At 42.9% G+C, this 20,653-nt stretch overlaps 1 pseudogene; it reads left to right on the top strand.

Moving 5' to 3' along the window:
• The first annotated feature begins 3,479 nt into the window (after nucleotides 1-3,479).
• Nucleotides 3,480-3,599, top strand: LOC145399875 (5S ribosomal RNA; annotated as a pseudogene).
• Nucleotides 3,600-20,653: the final 17,054 nt, after the last annotated feature.

Raw genomic sequence — 20,653 nt, 5'->3', positions numbered from 1 at the left:
CACATTCATTCGCATCCTAGCCCCAAAAGGAAGAAGGGACAGATCCTCACCGCACCACACAGCACAAGGGTCAACTGCGCAGTGCAATCAGTGACATCCGCAGCAGGGCTCGACAGCAGAGCTGGTTTACCCCTGCCACATCATAACAGACCCATCCCCTTACCCGCACCTGACCTGACAAGCTGATCAGACCAAACACGGAAGAATATCCCCTCAGGGCTGCGTCATCATTTATTCATTCACAGTTTCTCTCCTTACCACTCTTCCTTGCTCAACAGACATCCCTCTCACATCCAGTGCTTTCTTCACACTGTCCATCCATCCTATTCGTGGTCTCCCTCTCAGCCTTACACCTCTCACATCAGATCTGTTATCTTTTTCACCAATCACTCATTATCCATGCTCTCCAAATGCCCAAACCATTGTAACATCCTCTGCTCAAATATATCAGCCATCTCCCGAACAACTCCAGTTCTCCTTCGCACTTCATCATTTCGCACTCGATCCATATGCGTCACTCCACACATACTCCTCAGACATCTGATCTCCATTACATTCAAACCTTTCCTTTCTGGTACACCCATATTCCATGTTTCAGCCCCATATAACACAGTCGGTACCATAACACCCTCATACAGCCTTCTCTTTACATCCATTCTAAGCAAACGACATCTAAACACCTTCTTCATTCCACCCAGCACCTTTCCTACTTCATTCATTTAAACTTCACTTCTGCATCTATTCTTCCATCCATAGCAACATGTGACCCTATATATTTAAAACACTCTACCTCCTCAAGCAACTCACCATTCAAAACTATATTCATCCCCCTACCATCTACCAACCTTGTACACTTCATCACTTTACTCTTATTCTCATTTACTTTCAATTTCCTCCTTTCACACACCCTTCCAAACTCCTCTACCAACTGTCTCAATCTTTCCTCTGAATCAGCCACCAGTGCTGTATCATCTGCAAACAGCAGCTGCTTCAGATTCCACTCTCCACAGTCAACATTCATCAGACTCAGACCTCCACCTAAAACTCTTACATTCACCTCCCTTACAACACAATCCATATAAATATTAGACAACCAAGGCGACATCACACATCCCTGTTGCAGCCCCACTCTCACAGGAAACCAATCACTCACAGTATTTCCTGCTCTTACACACGCTCTACTATTTACATAAACACTCTTCACCCCTTTTAGTAACCTACCATCTAGTCCATACAATCTTAAAACAGTCCACAAAGCCTCCCTATCAATTCTATCATATGCTTTCTATAAATCCATGAATGCCCAAAACACATCCTTGCCTTTCACTAAATACTTTTCACACACTTGTCTCACAGCAAACACCTGATCCATGCATCCTCTCCCTCTCCTAAAGCCACACTGCTCATCACCAATCACTTCCTGTGTACCCTCTCTAACTCTCATAAATAACACTCTACCATACAACTTACCTACAACACTTAAGAGACTTATACCCCTAAAGCTAGTACATTCATACTTATCACCCTTGCCTTTACACAACGGGACCACACAAGCACTTGTCCAGTCAATTGGCACCATACCTTTCACAAAGCACACATTCAACAATCATACTAACCAGTCAACAATAGTCACTCCAACACCCTTCAGGCATTCCACAGCACACCCATCCATACCTGCAGTTTTCCCTGTTTTCATCTCCTTTACTGCCTTCTCCACTTCCTCCTTCATGATCAAAGAATCATTAAACTCTCCCAATACATTTATTCCTTGCACCCTTCCATCCACCACAATCTCAGTCTCCCTTTCCTCCTCTACATTTAACATTATTTCTAAATACTCTGCTCATCTCTTCCTTACTGCATCCATCTCAACATCCTTCCATCCTCTGCTTTTACTCGCTCTTCCTTCCCAGACTCTACCTTTTGCACCCTTTTCACCTCCCTCCAGAACATTTTCTTATTCTGCTGATAATTCTTAGTCAGCAGCCTACCCCACCTCTCATCTGCTGGCACTTTAGCATCACACACCGCCCTTCTCGCCATATTCCTCTCTTCCTTATACCTCTCATATGACACCTCATACTTCCTCTGCAGCCACACTTCATATGCACGTCTCTTCTCAGCTACAGTCATACTTACTTTCTCACACCACCATTCACTTCCTTTTCTTACACCACCACCAACACGTCTCACACTACACACCTCTTCTGCATGCCCCACCACAGCACTCTTAAACAACTGCCATTCCTCCTCCACACTGCCATTTTCCTGAGCTGTCATTGTGTTCCTCTCATCTTTCAATTTCTCCTGATACTCTATCATGTTCTCTCTTTTATCCAACTCACTCACTTTCAAAACCTCCCTGTCACACCTAACCCTGCTAGCTCTCACCCATCTCTTACGTACTCTTAACTTTCCCTCCACCAGGTAGTGGTCAGACATACAGTACCTCCACCCTCCCCTCTCAGAACTCTCACATCCAACAATCTTCCTATTACATTCCTAAACATAACCACATAGTCCATCAAAGGTCTATCAATAACCCTTCCACCCTCCTGTCTCACCCATGTATACTTATAAATATCTTTCTTCTCAAACAGCGTATTTCCATTCACCATCTCTCGCTCAACGCACATCCCTATCATTCGTTCCCCATTTCCATTTCTTCCAGGCACACAATGCATACCAACTACACCTTCAAATGTTACATTTCCCACTCTAGCATTCAGATCTCCCATCATTACCACATTCACATTCGCTCCAAAACTCTGCAGACACTCATCAACATTATTCGAGAAAGACTCCCTCTCTTCCTCATCCCTTTCACTACCAGGCCCATATGCACTCACAAACACCCACAACTCACGTTCAAATTTTGCTTTCACCCACATCAGTCTCGATGACACCTTCCATTCAGTCACACACTGCTGTACTTCCGGACTCACTAACAAGGCCACACCTTCTCTTGCCCTTCCTCTATCAACATCTGACAATCTTCCATTCACACTTCCAAACATAGACTCACCCTTCCCTTTCATCTTCGTTTCACTCAAAGCTAACACATCCAGCTTTCTTCTCACAAACATTCTCCAAATCTCCTCCCTTTTAGCCTCAATCGTACTGCATCCACACACATTCATAGACTCAATCTTCAGGGTACGGGGATAACTCATTCACCCATCCCTTTCTCTGGCTTGTCTCTTTTTAGGAACTAAAAAACAGAGGAGGGGGTCCCTAGTCCCCTCACCCCGCCCCTTTTAGTCGCCTTTTACGACACGCAGGGAATACGGTGGCAGTATTCTTCCTAACACAACCCGGCCACAGAGTAGTAGTACCACTTCATAGTGCAGCCAGATTGTGTCCCCCCCCCACAGGGGATAAATAATAATAATAATAACAATAATAATAATTATTATTATTATTATTATTATTATTATTATTATTATTGTTAACATTATTATAATTATTAATATTATTATTATAATAGCCATACCACGTTGAGTAACACCGCTTCCCGTCCGATCAGCGAAGTTAAGCAACGGTGGGTCTGGTTAGTACTTGTATGGGTGACCGCTTGGGAACACCAGATGCTGTTGGCATCCCTACGTGCCAAGTGGGGTTGGTGGAGGATTAGTGCCCCTCCCTGTAAAACAATTAACTCTAAGCCATTGGTCACCCCGTTTGGGATACATGGCGTCTGGCAATGAATGATGAAATATATATATAAATATATATAAATAAATATATATATAAATAAATATATATATATATAAATATAAATATATAAAGATATATATATATATACAGGTATTTATGTTACCCCCTGGGGGTAGGGGGGTTTCAAGAATACTCCCCCAGTATCCCTGCTTGTCGTACGAGGCGACTAAAAGGGTAGGTGGTGGGTTAGTGCCCCACCCCGTAAAAAGAACTAACTAAAAAAGCGAACAAAGCGCCTCGGACCCAGACGGACCATACGTTGATGACTAAGGAACGGACGAAGGACATTCTTAGGGTGGGAACGTGGAATGTGAGAGGAGTGAATGATGAAGTGAAAGAGAGAGAGATTGTTCAGGCGCTTGAGGATGCAAAAGTGGATATATGTGGACTGACTGAAACTAAATGGTAAAGGTGAAAGGGTGAGAGAATGAGAATATGGTTTAGGTATATGTGCAGGAGTCAATGAAAATGAGAGGGCAAGAGAGGGAGTATGTCTGATGATAAGCAAGAAGTGGAAGGAGAATATAAGAGAGTATAGAACAGTGGGTGCAAGGATTGTATGGGTGAGGATGAAAGTAGATATACAAGCGTGGGCGATTGTATGTGTGTATGCCCCGACAGAGGATCGAGTGGCAAGAGTGAAAGATGAGTTCTGGGCGAGTGTAGAAGCGTGTATGGACAAGTTTGAGAGGAGAGAGAGAGTGCTGTTGATTGGAGACATGAATGGCAAAGTTGGGAATGTACGAGTGGATGGAGTGGTTGGTCAGTGGCGTGTGCCAGCTGATGTAGATGGGAATGGAAGTGCTTTGGTGGACATCTGTGCTTGTAAGGGGTTGGCAATAGCCAACACCTTTTTTCAGCATAAGATGATCCACCGGTATACATGGAGAGTAATGAGGAGGATGGATGGTGAACTTGTTGAACGAAAGGCAATGATAGACTACGTGTGTGTGGATGAGCGAATGAGAAGACAAGTGTTGGATGCAAGAGTGTGGAGAGGGTGGGGGAATGGAGTCTCGAACCATCACTTAGTGATGGCCAAGGTAGAGCTGCAAAGAAAGTGGTTGAGGAGACGAAGGGGAAGACAGGAGGAAGCAACTCCTGTGAGAAGAGTGGAGAAATTGCAAGATAGTGAGAAAATGACAGAGTATAAGAGCATAGTGGAAGAAAGACTGGGAAGGTATGAGCTAGAGCAGATGGAAGGGGTGGAAGACGTATGTAAGATATTCACGGAAGAGATAGGCGCAGCGTGTGAGGCGGTTTGTGGAGTGAGGAGGAGATGCAAGGGTGTGCAAGGGACAGCATGGTGGAATGATGAGGTGAAACGAGCTGTGGAACAAAAGAAGAAGGCATATAGTGAATGGTTAGCGAGTAGAGGTAGGGGAGAAGATGAGAGAGAGAAGAGAGAGGTATATGTGAGCAGGAGAAGGGAGGTTAAGAGACTGGTGAAGGAGGGTAAAAAGAAAGTGGATGAGGAGTTTGGGAGGAATCTGAGTGTGAAATGGAGGGAGAGTAAGAAATTGTTTTGGAAGGAGGTAAAGAAAGTAAGGCAGTGTGAAAGGGGAAATAGTAGGGGAGTGAAAGATAGGAATAATAGATTGTTGGTGGAGAAGAGTGAGAAACTGAGGAGATGGAAGGAGCACTTTGAGGATTTGTTGATTGTGGAGAGTGAGAGCAATGTGAGTATAAGTGGTTGGGGAATGGCTGGGAGAAGAAGAGATGAGAGGAGGGAGGAAGAGATCAGTAGGGCGGAAGTAGTGGAAGCGATGAAGAATATTAAGTTGGGAAAGGCCCCAGGAATTGATGGAGTGTGTGGTGGAATGCTTAGGTATGGGGGTGAGATTGTTGTGGAGTGGATATGGAAGTTGTGTAGATTGGCTTGGGAAGAGGGAAGGGTTCCAGAGGACTGGAAATCAGGTATAATTGTTCCTCTATACAAAGGAAAAGGAGAGAGAGAAGTATGTGGTAACCATAGGGGTATTTGCCTACTTAGTGTGACTGGTAAAATATATGGTAGAATACTCATTGATAGGGTTAGGCATATGACAGAGGAGCTAGTTGGAGAAGAACAAGGGTGATTTAGGAGGGGAAAAGGGTGTGTAGATCAGATATTTGTTCTAAGATGTTTAGTGGAGAAGTATCTAGAGACGGGAAGGAAAGTGTATGCTGCCTTCATGGACTTGGAGAAAGCTTATGACAGAATAGATAGGCAAGGTATGTGGAAGGTATTAAGAATATATGGAGTGGAGGGGAAATTGTTGAGTGCTGTGAAGAGTATGTACGAAGGAGCTAGGGTTACGGTGCGAGTGGATGGTGAGCTGAGTGAGTTCTTTGATCTCAATGTGGGACTGAAACAGGGTTGTGTGATGTCTCTATGGCTGTTTAATATATACATGGATGGGGTGGTAAAGGAGGTGCAGGGTAGGGCAGTAGATGTGGGGGTGGCTCTAATGAATGATGGTGAGATTTGGAAGCTTCCGGTGTTGCTGTTTGCTGATGATACAGTACTGTTGAGTGAAGATGAATGGGAGTTGCAAGGTTTGGTGAATGAATTTTAGGACAGTGTGTAGGAGGAGGAATCTGAAAGTTAATGTAAACAAAAGTAAGGTTATGGTGTTTGAGAGGAATGAAGTCACAGAATGTGCAGTGAGGTTGGATGGTGAGGATATGGAGAATGTGAGTGCATTCAAGTACTTGGGTAGTGTGATGAGTAAGGATGGAACTTTGGGGGATGAAGTGCGTGAAAGGGTACATCAGGGAAGGAAGGTTGCTGGTACACTGAAAGCAGTGATGAGAAATAGGGAGGTGAGTATGGAAGTTAAGAAGTCACTGCATGATAGTATTGTGATCCCTACCCTGACGTATGGAAGCGAGGCATGGACCTTGCAAGAGGGGACCAAGTCAGGAGTGAGAGCAGTGGAAATGAGTTACTTGAGAGTAGCATGTGGAGTGACGTGGAGGGGCAGGTTGACGAATGAAGAAGTGAAGGAACGCTGTGGGGTGGATGTGGATGTGGTTGAGAAGATTAGGAGAAACACACTGAGGTGGTTTGGACATGTGAAGAGAATGGAGATTGAAAGACTGACTAAGAGGGTGTATGTAGGTGAGGTGGAGGGAGGGAGAGGGAGAGGTAGACCGAGGATGAGGTGGAGTGGAGTTGAGAGATATATGAGGGAGGTGGGGGTGAGTTGGGGGGAGGGTAGTCAAATGGTGGGTGACAGAGTGACTTGGAGGCTTTTTGTCTGCGGCCACCCTTTGCGGGATTAGGGCGTCGGGCTATAGATAGATAGATAGATAATTATTATTATTATTATTATTACCTCAGCTGAGGAAGATCTTATATCCACAGATTCGGGTCCGAGATTACTAAAACAGTTAACAAGAGATTTTGATGAAATTTTTTGAAATGGTGGACCAAGAGCCAGGGGAAAAAAATGCTTCAATTTTGTGGCGGATCCGAATGTGGATCAGGAGTATCCCGAATAATGTCTCCAAAAGTCCATAATGAATTTCACTGAAATTCTGTGAAAAGTTGAACGTGGACCAAGAAAGGATTGATTAAATTTGGGGGCGGATCAGGTTCTGAATCCTGATCCTGTATCCACTGTCTGGATCCTGATCCTGTTTATTGGCAATGGCGTTGGCGGAGGTATGCGCTCTATGGGTGCTTCCTAGTTGTTGTTGTTGTTATTATTATTATTATTATTATTATTATTATTATTATTATTATTATCATCATCATTATCATTACTATTATTGTTTTAGTTGTTATTATCACCATTGTTATAATTATTGCTATTATTATTATTATTATTATTATATTATTATTATTATTATTATTATTATTATCATCATCATCATCATCATCATTACTATTATTGTTGTTGTTGTTGTTATTATCACCGTTGTTATAATAATTACTATTATTATTATTATTATTATTATTATTACCAATACCTCCGCCAAGGATTTTATGCTTTCCGTGAGTTTGTTTGTCTGTCTGTCTGTTAGCACGATTACTTAAGTAGTTATAAATAAATTGTGATGGCATTCTATGGAAGGGTGGGCCATGGGCAAAGGAAGAAATTATTGAATTATCGGGAGATCTGGATCCGGATCCGAAGTATCCCACACAGTATCGCCAAAAGTTCTCAAATGAAATTCAATGAAATTTTTAGGAAAGGTGGGCCATGGACCAAGAAAGAATTGATCAAATTTGGGGGCGGATTTTGTTGAAGATCCGGATCCGGATCATTTGTAATGGCATTGGGGGAGGTATGCACTCTGTGAGTGCTTTCTAGCTATATACTGCTATCACTACTACTACTACTACTACTGCTACAAATGCTACTACTACAAACCATCACCACTACTACTGTTATTATTATTATTATTATTATTATTATTATTATTGTTATATATTAATTATTATTATTATTATTATTATTATTATTATTATTATTACTATTATTACCTCCGCCAAGGAGGTTATGTTTTACCCTGCTTTGGTTTGTTCGTCTGATTATTTATCTGGCTGTCAGAAGGCATACTCGAAAAGTTATAAACGGATTTTGATGAAATTCTGTGAAGGGGTAGGTCATGAGCCTAGGAAAAACAATTAAATTTTGGAGCAGATCCGGACCTGGAGTATCCCTACAATATCTCCAAAAGTTCTCTTAATATCAATTTGATTTGGTAGCAAGGTGGGCCATGGACCAAAAAAGAATTGATTAAATTTTGGGGCAGATCCTGATCTTGCTCTGGATCCTGTGTCCACGGATCCGGATCCTTTTTAATGGCACTGGCGGAGGTATGCGCCCTCTGAGTGCTTTCTGATTATTATTATTATTAGTAACTCCGCCAAGGAACTTATGTTTTGTCAGCGTTGGTTTGTTTGTTTGCCTGTTAGAAGGATTACTCAAAAAACTGTTAATGGATTTTTCTGAAATATTCTGGAGGGGTCGGCTATGGCCAAAGGACCAATCCATTAGATTTTGGTGGCGATCCCGATGGTCACCCGGATCCAGGAATTTTTTGTTTGTTTCTCCACACGGTATCTCCAAAAGTTCTCGGTGAATTTTAATGAATTTTTATGGAAGAGTGGGCCATGGACCAAGAAAGATTTTTTTTTTTCTTAAATTTTGGGGCGGATCCGGATCAGGATCCTGCAATGGCATTGGTGGAGGTATGTGCTCTCTGAGCTCTTTCTAGTTGTTGTTGTTGTTGTTCATGTTAGGGTAAATTGATGAGAGTGAATAAAGAGGCTGCTATAAAACAAGCAGAGCTGAGAGCAATCATTAGGTGCCCTAGGTTGACGCATGCAAGAGTGTTGGAGTCTTCAGAAACGAAACATACCAAAACCTACTACAACTACATCCAGTACTGGTCTTCTTCTTCTTCTTCTTCTTTTTCTTATTCTTATTCTTATTATTCTTATTATTATTATTTCTATTATTATTATTATTATTATTATTATTATTTATTTATTTATTTATGTATATAATTATGTGATGGTTAATGAGTACCCAAGAGGTGGCAAGTGAGAATGAAGTGCTGACGGTGATCCTAGTAGGTGGCTGCACACACGACGTTGAGTTTGGTACGGCTCCAGTGTACCAGAAGTCATAAAGGCCAGCCTCATTCATGTTCATTATCCTGCAAATTCACCAACAGCAACAAAGGTAGTATAATGGTTAAACAAACACATCACAGGTGTTTTGTATGTCTTGATTGGTTGACATTGAATTCCATGTATAGCTGGCTGAAAGTGTTTCATTCCTTTTGCTTCCCCTCAGTTGTTCATATCACATATATATATATATATATATATATATATATATATATATATATATATATATATATATATATATGGTTGTTCAATCTGTACATGGATGGGGTAATAAAAGAGGTACAAGGTAGGGTAGTGGATGTTGGAGTGGCCCTGATGAGAGAGGATAGCGTTTGGAAACTCCCTGTACTCTTGTTTGCAGATGATACTGTGTTGTTGAGTGAAGACGAAGGGGAGCTGCAAGGCTTGGTGGATGAGTTTGAGAGAGTGTGTAAGAAACGGAATCTAAAGGTGAATGTAGGGAAGAGTAAAGTGATGGTCTTTGAGAGAGGTGAAGTCAGTGAATGTACAGCGAGGTTGGATGGTGAGGAATTGGAAAATGTGAGTACGTTTAAGTACTTGGGTAGTGTGATGAGTAAGGATGGAGGTTTGGAGGGTGAAGTGCTTGAAAGGTACAGCAGGGAAGAAAGGTTGCTGGTTCTTTGAAAGCAGTGATAAGAAACAGGGAAGTGAGCATGGAAGTGAAAAAAGTTACTACATGACAGTATTGTGATACCAACTCTAACGTACGGAAGTGAAGCTTGGACGTTGTTGGAAGGACACAAGTCAAGAGTGAGAGCCGTGGAAATGAGTTATTTAAGAGGAGCCTGTGGAGTCACATGGAGAGACAGGCTGACGAATGAGGATATAAAGGAGCGTTGTGGTGTTGATGTGGATGTGATAGGAAGCGTTATGAGGAACACACTGAGGTGGTTTGGCCATGTGGAGAGGATGGAGGGTCAAAGACTGACGAAGAGAGTGTATGTGAGTGAGGTGGAGGGGGAAAGAGGGAGGGGGAGGCCGAGGATGAGATGGAGAGATGGGGTGGAGAGGTATATGAGAGAGGGGGGTGTGAGTTGGGAGCAGGGGAGTGAAATGGCGGGGGACAGGGCGACTTGGAGGCGATTTGTTTGTGGCCACCCCAAACGGGATGGAGGCGTCTGGCAATAGATAGATAGATAGATATATATGTACATTTTAGCTGAATGAATTGTTGAACTAACCAATCGGATTATAATAACTAGATGCAGCATTACCCTGATAATGAGATATAAGTTACTTAAGATCAGGAGGAGGAACGGAATTTTCGCAGGGTGTAGTATAGTCACCCAAAAAAGTCATGTCTTCGTTCCGAACCCCGTAAATATTCGAACAGATAAGTCGGAACAACAGGGATAGCTTCACAAGTCTGGCAACTGTGTCAGACCAGACGGTGATGGAGGTGAGTGGTTTGGGGTGCCATGTATTACTGTCGGGTGGAAATTGTTGGGAATATCATACTGGGTAATTGGGTTTATTCAACATTTATCAGTACTGTGTCACTAATTGTCTATATACGTATGCATCATCATGAGTTTACATGTAATCAAAATATACTGCAGTTTCACATACATGGGTTGTCATGGCTAATTCATCTTTGATATTTGGACTACTACAGAGGACGGAATAACGGTGGAATACGTTTCATAACAAGTGTTTGGAATTTAATGAAACGTCACGAATATGATAATATAAAACAGCCTTTATTAATGATAACTAGAATCTCCCCTCTATTTCCCGTCTTCCAGTATAGATAACTGAATGACATTGAAGATATGACTATATGCTGGTGGGTGTATATCTTGGCTTCATCACCTTGCGTAACACCTATGGCTGGGTTTCCCCATAGATATAAATAAGACTAGATGCCGCATCGCCCATTCTTCAGTACAGCAGCGGTGCGTCTGTGAGGCCGCCATCTTGGAGCGGTCAAGCATGTAATAGTGGCGCTTGTTTTAGAGTGAATTCAGACTATGAGAATGAATGTTGTTGTGGAGGAGGTGGTGATGGTGGTTATTGTTGTGGTGATAGTGGGTATTTTTGTGGTGATGGTGATGGTGGTTATTGTTGTGGTGATGGTGGGTATTTTTGTGGTGATGGTGATGGTGGTTATTGTTGTGGTGGTGATGATGGTGAATTTGCCGTGGTGATGGCGATGGTTGTTTTTGTTGTGGTGGTGGTGATGGTGGTTATTGTTGTGGTGATGGTGGGTATTTTTGTGGTGATGGTGATGGTGGTTATTGTTGTGGTGGTGATGATGGTGAATTTGCCGTGGTGATGGCGATGGTTGTTTTTGTTGTGGTGGTGGTGATGGTGGTTATTGTATTGGTAGTGGTGGTTGTTGCTGTTATGGTGTTGGTGGTGATGGTGGTTTTTGTTGTTGTGGTGGTGGTGGTGATGATGATGGTGATTTTTGTTGTTATGGTTGTGATGGTGATGGTGGTTTTTGTTGTTGTGGTGGTGGTGATGGTAACTGTTGTGTTGGTGGTCATTGTTGCGTTGGTGGTCATTGTTGAGGTGGTTGCTGTTGTGGTGGTGGTTTTAATGGTGATTGTTGTGGTGGTGGTTGTTGGGGTAGTTGTTCTGGTGGTGGTGGTTGTTGTGGTGATGGTTGTTGTGGTGATGGTTGTTGTAGTGGTTGTTGTTGTAGTGATGGTGGTAGTTGTGATGGTGGTGGTTGCTTTTGTGGTGGTTGTTGTGGTGGTTATTGTGATGGTAATAGTTGATGTGATGGTGGTTGTGGTGATGTTGGTGGCTGTTGTTGTGGTGGTGGTGATTGTTGTTGTCGTGGTGATTGTTGTGATGGTTGTGGTTGTTGTTGCTGTTGTGGTGGTTGTGGTGGTGAATGTGGTGGTGGTGGTTGTGGTGGTGGTGGTGGTTGTTGTGGTTGTTGTTGTGGTGGTGGTAGTTGTTGTTGTTGTTGTGGTTGTTGTTGTTGTTGTGGTGGTGGTGGTGGTGTTGTTGTTGTTGTGGTGGTGGTGGTTGTGGTGGTGGTGGTGGTGTTGTTGTTGTGGTGGTGGTGGTGGTGTTGTGGTGGTGGTGGTGTTGTTGTTGTGGTGGTGGTTGTTGCTGTTGTGGTGGTGTTGTTGTTGTTGTGGTGGTGGTGGTGGTGGTGGTGGTGGTGATGTTGTTGTTGTGGTGGTGGTGGTGTTGTTGTTGTGGTGGTGGTTGTTGCTGTTGTGGTGGTGTTGTTGTTGTTGTTGTTGTGGTGGTGGTGGTGGTGGTGGTGTTGTTGTGGTGGTGGTGGTGGTGGTGTTGTTGTGGTGGTGGTGGTGGTGGTGTTGTTGTTGTGGTGGTGGTGGTTGTTTTGGTGGTGGTGGTGGTGGTGGTTGTTGTTGAGATGGTGACTGTTGTGGTGGAGGTTGTTATGGTGGTGGTGGCGGTTGTTGCTGTTGTTGTGGTGGAAATTGTCATGGTGGTGGTGGTGGTTGCTGTTGTTGTGGTGGAGGTTGTTATGGTAGTTGTGGCGGTTGTTGCTGCTGTTGTTGTTGTGGTGGTGGTTGTTGTTACGGTTGTTGTTGTTGTTGTTGTTATGGTGGTGGTGGTTGTGGTGGTGGTGGTTGTTGTTGTTGTTGTTGTGGTGGTGGTGGTGGTTGTGGAGGTGGTTGTTGTTATGGTGGTTGTTATGGTAGTGGTAGTTGTTGTTGTTATTACGGTGGTGGTGGTGGTTGTTATGGTGGTGATGGTTGTTGTTGTTGTGGTGGTGGTGATTTTTGTTGTTGTGGTTGTGGGGTTTTTGTTGTTGCTGTTGTGGTGGTGGTGATGGTGGTTGTTGTTTTATGGTTGTTGTTGTTGTTGTTGTGGTGGTGGTGGTGGTGTTGTGGTGGTGATGGTTGTTGTTGTTATTCTTCTTCTTGTTGTGGTGGTGGTGATCTTTTTTGTTATGGTGGTGGTGGTTGTTGCTGTGGTGGTGGTGGTGGTGGTGGTGGTGGTGGTGGTTGTTGTGGTGGTAATGGTTGTGGTTCCTGGTTCATCTGAAACGTGAACTCGGTGGACTGCAGGTTTAAATTCCCTTCTTCATCCACCATCCTCCTTTCGGGGAAAAGGGATGCAGATGAGGAACGTTTGCATAACCAGACAGTCGAGCTGCTCATGCTATCGGTGTCACTCTTGATTATATTCCGACGCTTTCTGCACCCAAAAGCAGCACAGTGTTGCAGTATTTCTAGGTAAATGGTGGTCAACTTTGCCCATTGTCAGGAACACGACATAGTCTGCCTCGTCCGTTCCAAGATGGCGGCCGGGCAGACGCATCTCAAGCAATGTCATGCGGCATATAGACTTATTAAATCTATGGGTTTCTCTCACCTCTTTACCAAAACACTAACCACTTGTGGAATGATTTCTCGTTATTACTGTGAAGGCACCGCATGCATCTGCCACACCACACATGGTATAATTATATACAATAAATCCTGCCATGTTCAGAAGGTAAACATACTGTAAAAACACAGCTTTTTGTCCTTTATTCCGATGTCATGTGGCTTGTTGATATCCGACAGAGGGGGTGTGGCAAGAAAGTGTAGAGGTGGCGGGGTTGCACCTCATCGTTTCATTTAACGTTTGGTTGGCCACACGATCTAGGCATTATTTCTGGTTGACAATACATTTCATTATTTACAGGTATTAAATCAGGTGTAATATCACATTTAGCACCTTTACTGTGCGGTGTAATGCTAGACTACATTGCCAACAACAACTACAGCACACACATCCTTCATTACCCCACCTCCACCCCCAAACCACTCACCCCCACCACCGTCTGGTCTGACACTGTTGCCAGAATTCTGAAGCTATCCCTTCTACTTCGACTTATCTGTTCGAGTATTGCGGGGTTCGGAAAGAAGACACGACTTTTTTGGCTGACTATACAGTACAGTCGCCGAAAGAGGCGATTGTAGTGTTTCAGATTGCTTCGATCACTCTGCACTGCCATACGTTCAACGATAACTTAGCGAATATGAGGTACAAATTATATGCCTTCATCACGTCATATCAGAAAAGAATATATAGTTTATCATGCTAAGAATTATGTAAGGTGAATAACTTGAGACAATGATATATTTGAGGTCAACACTTGATACGTTTCCCGATTTGAATGAATGTGATTGAATGTGTAATGTATTACTCTGTACGCACTGCTTAGCATTACCCTGTATTCATGATGTATTTGTCTCAAAGGGTTTCAAATACAGATGCTCTAGTTTCAAAGACAAGTACAGGAAAATTCTTGTGACTGCAATACATTACCTTATTTTCAAATGCTATCATGGTGATATAACAACAATAAGGATGCCACAACAATGAAATTATTCTTAGCAGGGATACCCGACCCAAGGTACCAGCTAGACCTTTCTGCCCTTTCTACCTTGTCTTCCACTCGTTTATAATTATTATAATTAGCTACTTTATTCCCAATTGATGCAAAATCATTTTCGGTTGTAATGAGATATGACAGATTTTACCCTTATCTCTTAGACTTGGTTTAATGAGGACAAAAACATGAATTTATAAACCCTTGCAATGCAAAAGCACGTATTGTTAAGATGAGGGATTTGCCAGTTATGAATTGCTAGAGAATTCCCGATGTACTTCCATTAGAAGTCAGAGTTGCCAGTTAGCCTGCTGCTTGTGATGGTAGTTATTTTGTGTGCTGTACATTAATATTTTAGCCCTTTTTGTCAATAATGTTTTATATATGTGACTTTTTGTTATATTATGTAATTCAGTTTAAGTTTGTATGGCAAATAATTTGGAGTGTTATGTAGTGTAAGAAAACTCTGGCATGTTTTGGATGTCTCTGGGTTGGTAACTGTTATAACTGTCGTTCTTTCGGGAGTACATGAGAACTGTGCAAATGTGAAGAATACTCTAGAATATAGGAAGCTTATATAAAGGTGAGGAAGAGACTAGAGCAAGGTCAGTCGGTTTTCAGTTCAGTTTGAGTGTAGTGTAGTGTCATTGCAGTTAGGTTTGTATATCATCGGTACCTGTGAAAATAGCAAAGTGTTGTCGGCAAACATTGAAGTGTAAGTGCAGTTAGTAAGTTTGTATATCGTCGGTATTTGTGAAAATAGTGAAGTGAAGTTGGCAAGTATTAAGTGTAATTATTTGGAAAATAAAGACAGTGAACTTAACCCACCGCATGCCAGTGCCCTTTCAAACGGTCTTACATAATTCCGTGGCCAGTGCCAGTGCCGTTTGAAATTGGTTTAAAACAAAAAAATTCACTGTGACTAAATTTTTCAAGATTCGCGGATAAAAATAGGCAGGCATGTATAGTAACTGTTCCTCTACCATTCCCCCGGCTGTCAAGGCCATACACTCACTCGCTTCCCCCCTCACGCTCACTCTGCCTCACTCTGCCTGTGTGCCTCACCTAGTGCTGTACATGTAAGTTATAAATATTTTTTTGTAAGTGTAAGGATTATATAGTGAAGTCAAGTTGTAAATACCTTCTTGTCCCAGGACTGTACATAATGAAGTCAGGTTGTACCTATCTTGAAGTAAGTGTAAGATAATGCATTCACAGTGAGAAAGAGAAGCAAATTGTGATAGATTTTGAAATAATAAGTAATCAGAAAAGTGTACTGAACATTGCTATACCTTCCCAGCATAAATACCTGAGTATACCTTACACAGAAAACAGCTTTCTCTCACCTATGTGGCGAGTGTGAGCGAGAGGATATACCTGTACACGAGTATGCAGGACTCAGTAAAACCCATTTCCGAGCTTCAGTTAGCATTTTAATGGCAAAATTCGTTGTTGTCACATCAAAATCTATAATTTTAACTAAAAAAAAAAAAAGGTACTAAAATGGCCAGCGTGGAGGCAACCCATAGGGCTAAAAACAGCTGGCACACGGCGGGTTAAGAAGCCAGTGTTTATTTTCAGTTCAACTGATGTGTGCTGTACACCAAAAGGCCGACCATAGGAAGAACACCTCACTGTACACTGCTGTTGGAGCCTGTGGCAGTGTGGAATGCTGATGTAAAACTGGTGTCAGGAGTATGGACAATTTAATTGTTGCAGTGAACCTAGCCTTCGAGATGAAACCAGAAGTTGTACAAACCAGAGGCCAGGTTAGACAAGAAGCTGTTAGAAGCACAGACTGAAAGACAGAAAGCACTCAAAGAACAATTACAAACTCAGAATGAATGATAGAAAGAACTCAGGGGACTATTACAGGTACAAAATGAAGAAATCAAAGAACTATTGCAAACACAGAGTGAACAACTAGAGGCACAACGTGAAGAAGAAACAAAACAATATGAACAAATTCAGGAGCTATTACAGGAGCAACAGAGGGAAGTAGAACTGAAGATGCAAAGACAGCTGGATTGATTCATGGGGGAAATGAAAGAAGAACAGAACAGCTTAAGGAAGAAGTTGATGCCAAGCTAGAGCAGCAGAAGTATGAGGTAAACAATAAATGTGATGGAATGCAGACAGCATGCAGATGACCAGATGAAGCATGCAGATTACCAGTTCAAGCATGTAGACGTCCATTGGAAGATAATTTATGAGAGAAATGAGGCTGTAGAGAATTATTACACTGCTGGGCCTCAGGTCAGTGTACAGGGAGCATATGAAAAGAATGGACAGTGAATGGTAAATCTTGATCGATTACAAGCATCTAAAGTAGCATTACAGGGTTGAATAATCAGAATGTAGCAGATTTAAATCCTGGACTTATTTATGATGCCGCAATTGTTAGGCCCCAAACCAGTGAAGTGAATGGCTATAATGGAGTCCATTTCAAAAGAAACCTCAGGAATTTGATGGTAGAGTATCTTGGGAAGCTTACCATGCTCAGTCTGAGTTACAGATCAGAGTGGTTGGGATGACTAGCAGAGGGCTGTGCAGCTGGCTACTAGCCTTAAGGGTGCCGCAAAGGAAATTCTGGGCCAGATGTCAGTGATGGAGAGGAACAGTTATCAGTCCCTAGTAGAAGTGTGGGAGCACAGATATGGCACCATGTACCACACTGAGTTTTACAGAGCAAAATTCTGGAGCTGTGTATGGGCTCGAGGAGAATCCCTACAGCAGCTTGCTCATGATCTGGAGAGAAGGCTATAGCATACAAGGCATACCCTGGAGCAGCACCTAACCTGTTGGCTATTCTTATGAGGGATCAGTTCAAGATGCTCTTGACAGTGCAGAGTTGAAAGTGCAAGTGAAGCAGGCACAACCCAGAAGTATTCAAGAAGCACTAGTCAGGGTTCTAGAATTTGATTCTTACATCAGGTCCAGTACATCCACTTTTCAGGCAGGCCATAGTGCAAGAATCAAGGCAAGAACGGTGCAGGTAGTGAAATGAAAAATTTTGAAAGAAGGTGCTGGTACTGTAAAAAAACAGACATAAAAAAAGATTATTGTTATAAGTGGAAAAGGGAACAGGAAAAGACCAAAGGGAGTTGCTGGTATTGTAAGTAGGCAGGACATTGGAAAGTGGATTGCAACTAGTGGAAGAGAGAACAGAAGACCGGCAGAGACTGCTGGTTCTGCAGGAATCTGTGACATTAGAAGATGGATTGTTACAAATGAAAGAAGGAGCAAGAACAGAACAGTACAAGGAAATCCCTGATTGCAACAAGTGGATGATGGACATGTGGTGAGGTGGGACACTTCAGTTATGAGTGTCCAGATAAGAAGGATGGGGGTAAATTGGTAAAGGCTGGTGATGAGAGGCAACAACTAGCCAATTTTTCCAAAGAAGCCCCACCACTGAGGAAATGCAGAACCTTCATGAATAGTGTGCAAGAAGACGGAAGAACAGATGGCAAGCAGTGTAGTAGGAATGACAATCTTGGCAAGAAATGCCACCATACTATTATGACAGGGCCAGTGTCAGATGAAGACGACCTGAGGAGGATGCAGATGGAGGATGCAGATTTATGACCAGAGCTGGAGTGGCTGCAGCAGAGTACAGTGCAACCATCTTGGGAAGAGGTTTCTAGATTCAGCTCTGCAACCAAGAGCTACTGGAGTCAGTGAGACCTTCTTCGTTTGAACAACAGACTACTGGAGCATCAGTGAGAGACACCTAATGGTCTCAGCAAGTACTGGCAACTGGTGGTTCTGAAGAAGATGAGGTCTGGGATCTTGGATGAGTCTCATAACCAGATCACTAATGGGCACCTGGGAGTGAAGAAAACTCTAGGCTGGCTGTGACAGAGGTTCTACTGGATTGGCATGCACCAGGACGTTGAAGAGTGGTGTCAGGCTTGTGATGTATGCTGTGCCAAGAAGGGACCCAAGAAATGTGGTTGTGTCCCTCTTCAGCTGTACCAAGTGGGTGCTCTGATGAAAAGAAGCGCGGTGGACATTGCTGCACCTCTGCCACTCACTGAAAGAGGAAATCAATATATATGTGTTGACATGGATTACTTCACAAAGTGGTCAGAAGCCTATGCTATCCTCGATCAAGAGGCTGCAATTGTTGCTCAGGTGTTGGTTGACCAGTTTTTCTGTCATTTTGGGATGCCACAAGAGCTACATTCAGACTAGGGTAGAAACTTCGAGTCTGCTGTGTTCCATGAGTGCTGCAAGTTACTGGATATCCAGAAGACCAGGACGACCCCACTAAGGCCACAGTCAGATGGGATGGTGGAGAAATTCAGCTGGAGTGCAGGACAAGAACTGGCCAAGTACTGCATAGATGGATAAATGGAATGAGACCAGAAAGTATGTGCATTGCTCAGTGGCGTACCTGAGGTGGGGTGGGGGTGGTCTGTTTGAAACTGCCCCCCAGGCCCCCAATTGAGGGGAGGGTGAGATATTAGATAGTTTTCAGAATTAGATAGTTTTGAGAATTAGGAGGGCTAGGTTCTTTGCGGGGACCCCCTCCAGGAGGGGGGCCCCACAAAGAACCTAGCCTCCAGGGCCCCAAAATCTCTAGGTATGTCCCTGGCGTTGCTGATGGCATATCGGTCTGCATCCCATGAGTCTACAGGCTACACCCATGCAAAACTGATGTTGGATCATGAGGTATGCTTACCTGTTGACTTGTTAATGGGAAGACCACCTGGTGAAGAGCTGCCTACGGACCCCTCCAGCAATGCATAGCATCGTCAGGAATGGCTGGCTACATCATCAAGTGCTAGGAGCCCTTAAGATTTCAGGAGAGGTGATGAAGTGCAAGTATGATGCCAAAGCAAGTGAGGTGAGATTCAAGGATGGTGATCAAGTTTGGTTATACAGTCCTCAGCGGAAGAAGGAACAGTCACCAAAGCTGCAGAGCCCATGGGACGGGCCTTACACTGTGTTGGATAGTCTATCAGATGTAATGTACAAGATTTGGGGAGGCAAGATATCTCGCCCATAGGTGGTACACGTGAATCGTCTGTGGCAGTACCATGGGCCAGGACAGTACAGGAGGGACATCTCCAAGGAATCGTGCTCATCCACAGCCGAGGATGTCAAGGAGGACCAAGGAGCTGAAATATGAGAGGATGTTGACAGTTTCCTAAGAGAAGACCTACATCAGGAAGAGGACCAAGATATTCCAGGAAGAGAGGACTGTGTGGAGGAGCAGGGACATCGTCAGAAGTGGCTTAGAAGAAGACCTGATAAGTTAATGGATTATTTGTGTATAGTTAGATGTTTCATCAGGATTAATTATGTTTGTATAAAGCGTGTAGTTTCGTCGGGACGACAAAGGATGAGGGAGGGGGTAGTCTTGAAATAGGGATTTGTCAGTTAGGTATTGCAAGAGAATTCCCGATGTTTCCTGTAATTCCGTACTTCCGTTACGACTCAGAGTTGCCAGTTAGCCTGCTGTTTATGATTGTAGTTATTTTGTAAGTTTACATTAATTTTTATGCTCTTTTTCTAAAAAATGTTTTATGTGCTTTATTCTTATATTATGTAATTGAATTTAAGTTTGTATGCTAAATAATTTTGAATGTTATGAAGTTTATGCAGTGTAAAAAAACTGGCATGTTTTGGATGTCTCTTGATGAGGTAACTGTTGTAATTGTCGCTCTTTTGGGAATACATGAGAACAATGGAAAAGTGTGGAATACTCTAGAATACAGGGGACTTATATAGGGATGGGGAAGAGACTAAAGCAAGGTCAGTCGGTTTTCAGTTCAGTTTGAGCGTAGTGCAGTGTCAGTGTAATGAGTTTGTATATCATTGGTACTTGTGGAAATAGCAAAATGTTGTTGGCAGTGAAGTGTTAGTGCAGTTAGTAAGTTTGTATATTGTCGGTATTTGTGAGGACAGTGAAGTGAAGTTGGCAAGCATTATGTGTAATTATATGGAAAATAAAAAGTGAACTTAAG

Source organism: Coenobita brevimanus, chromosome 50 (genome assembly GCF_032717465.1).
Source record: "Coenobita brevimanus isolate Jiangsu-jjx chromosome 50, ASM3271746v2, whole genome shotgun sequence".
Lineage (NCBI taxonomy): Eukaryota > Metazoa > Arthropoda > Malacostraca > Decapoda > Coenobitidae > Coenobita > Coenobita brevimanus.
Note: the sequence above shows the minus strand (reverse complement) of the source record. Positions and strands in the feature narration are given on the sequence as shown.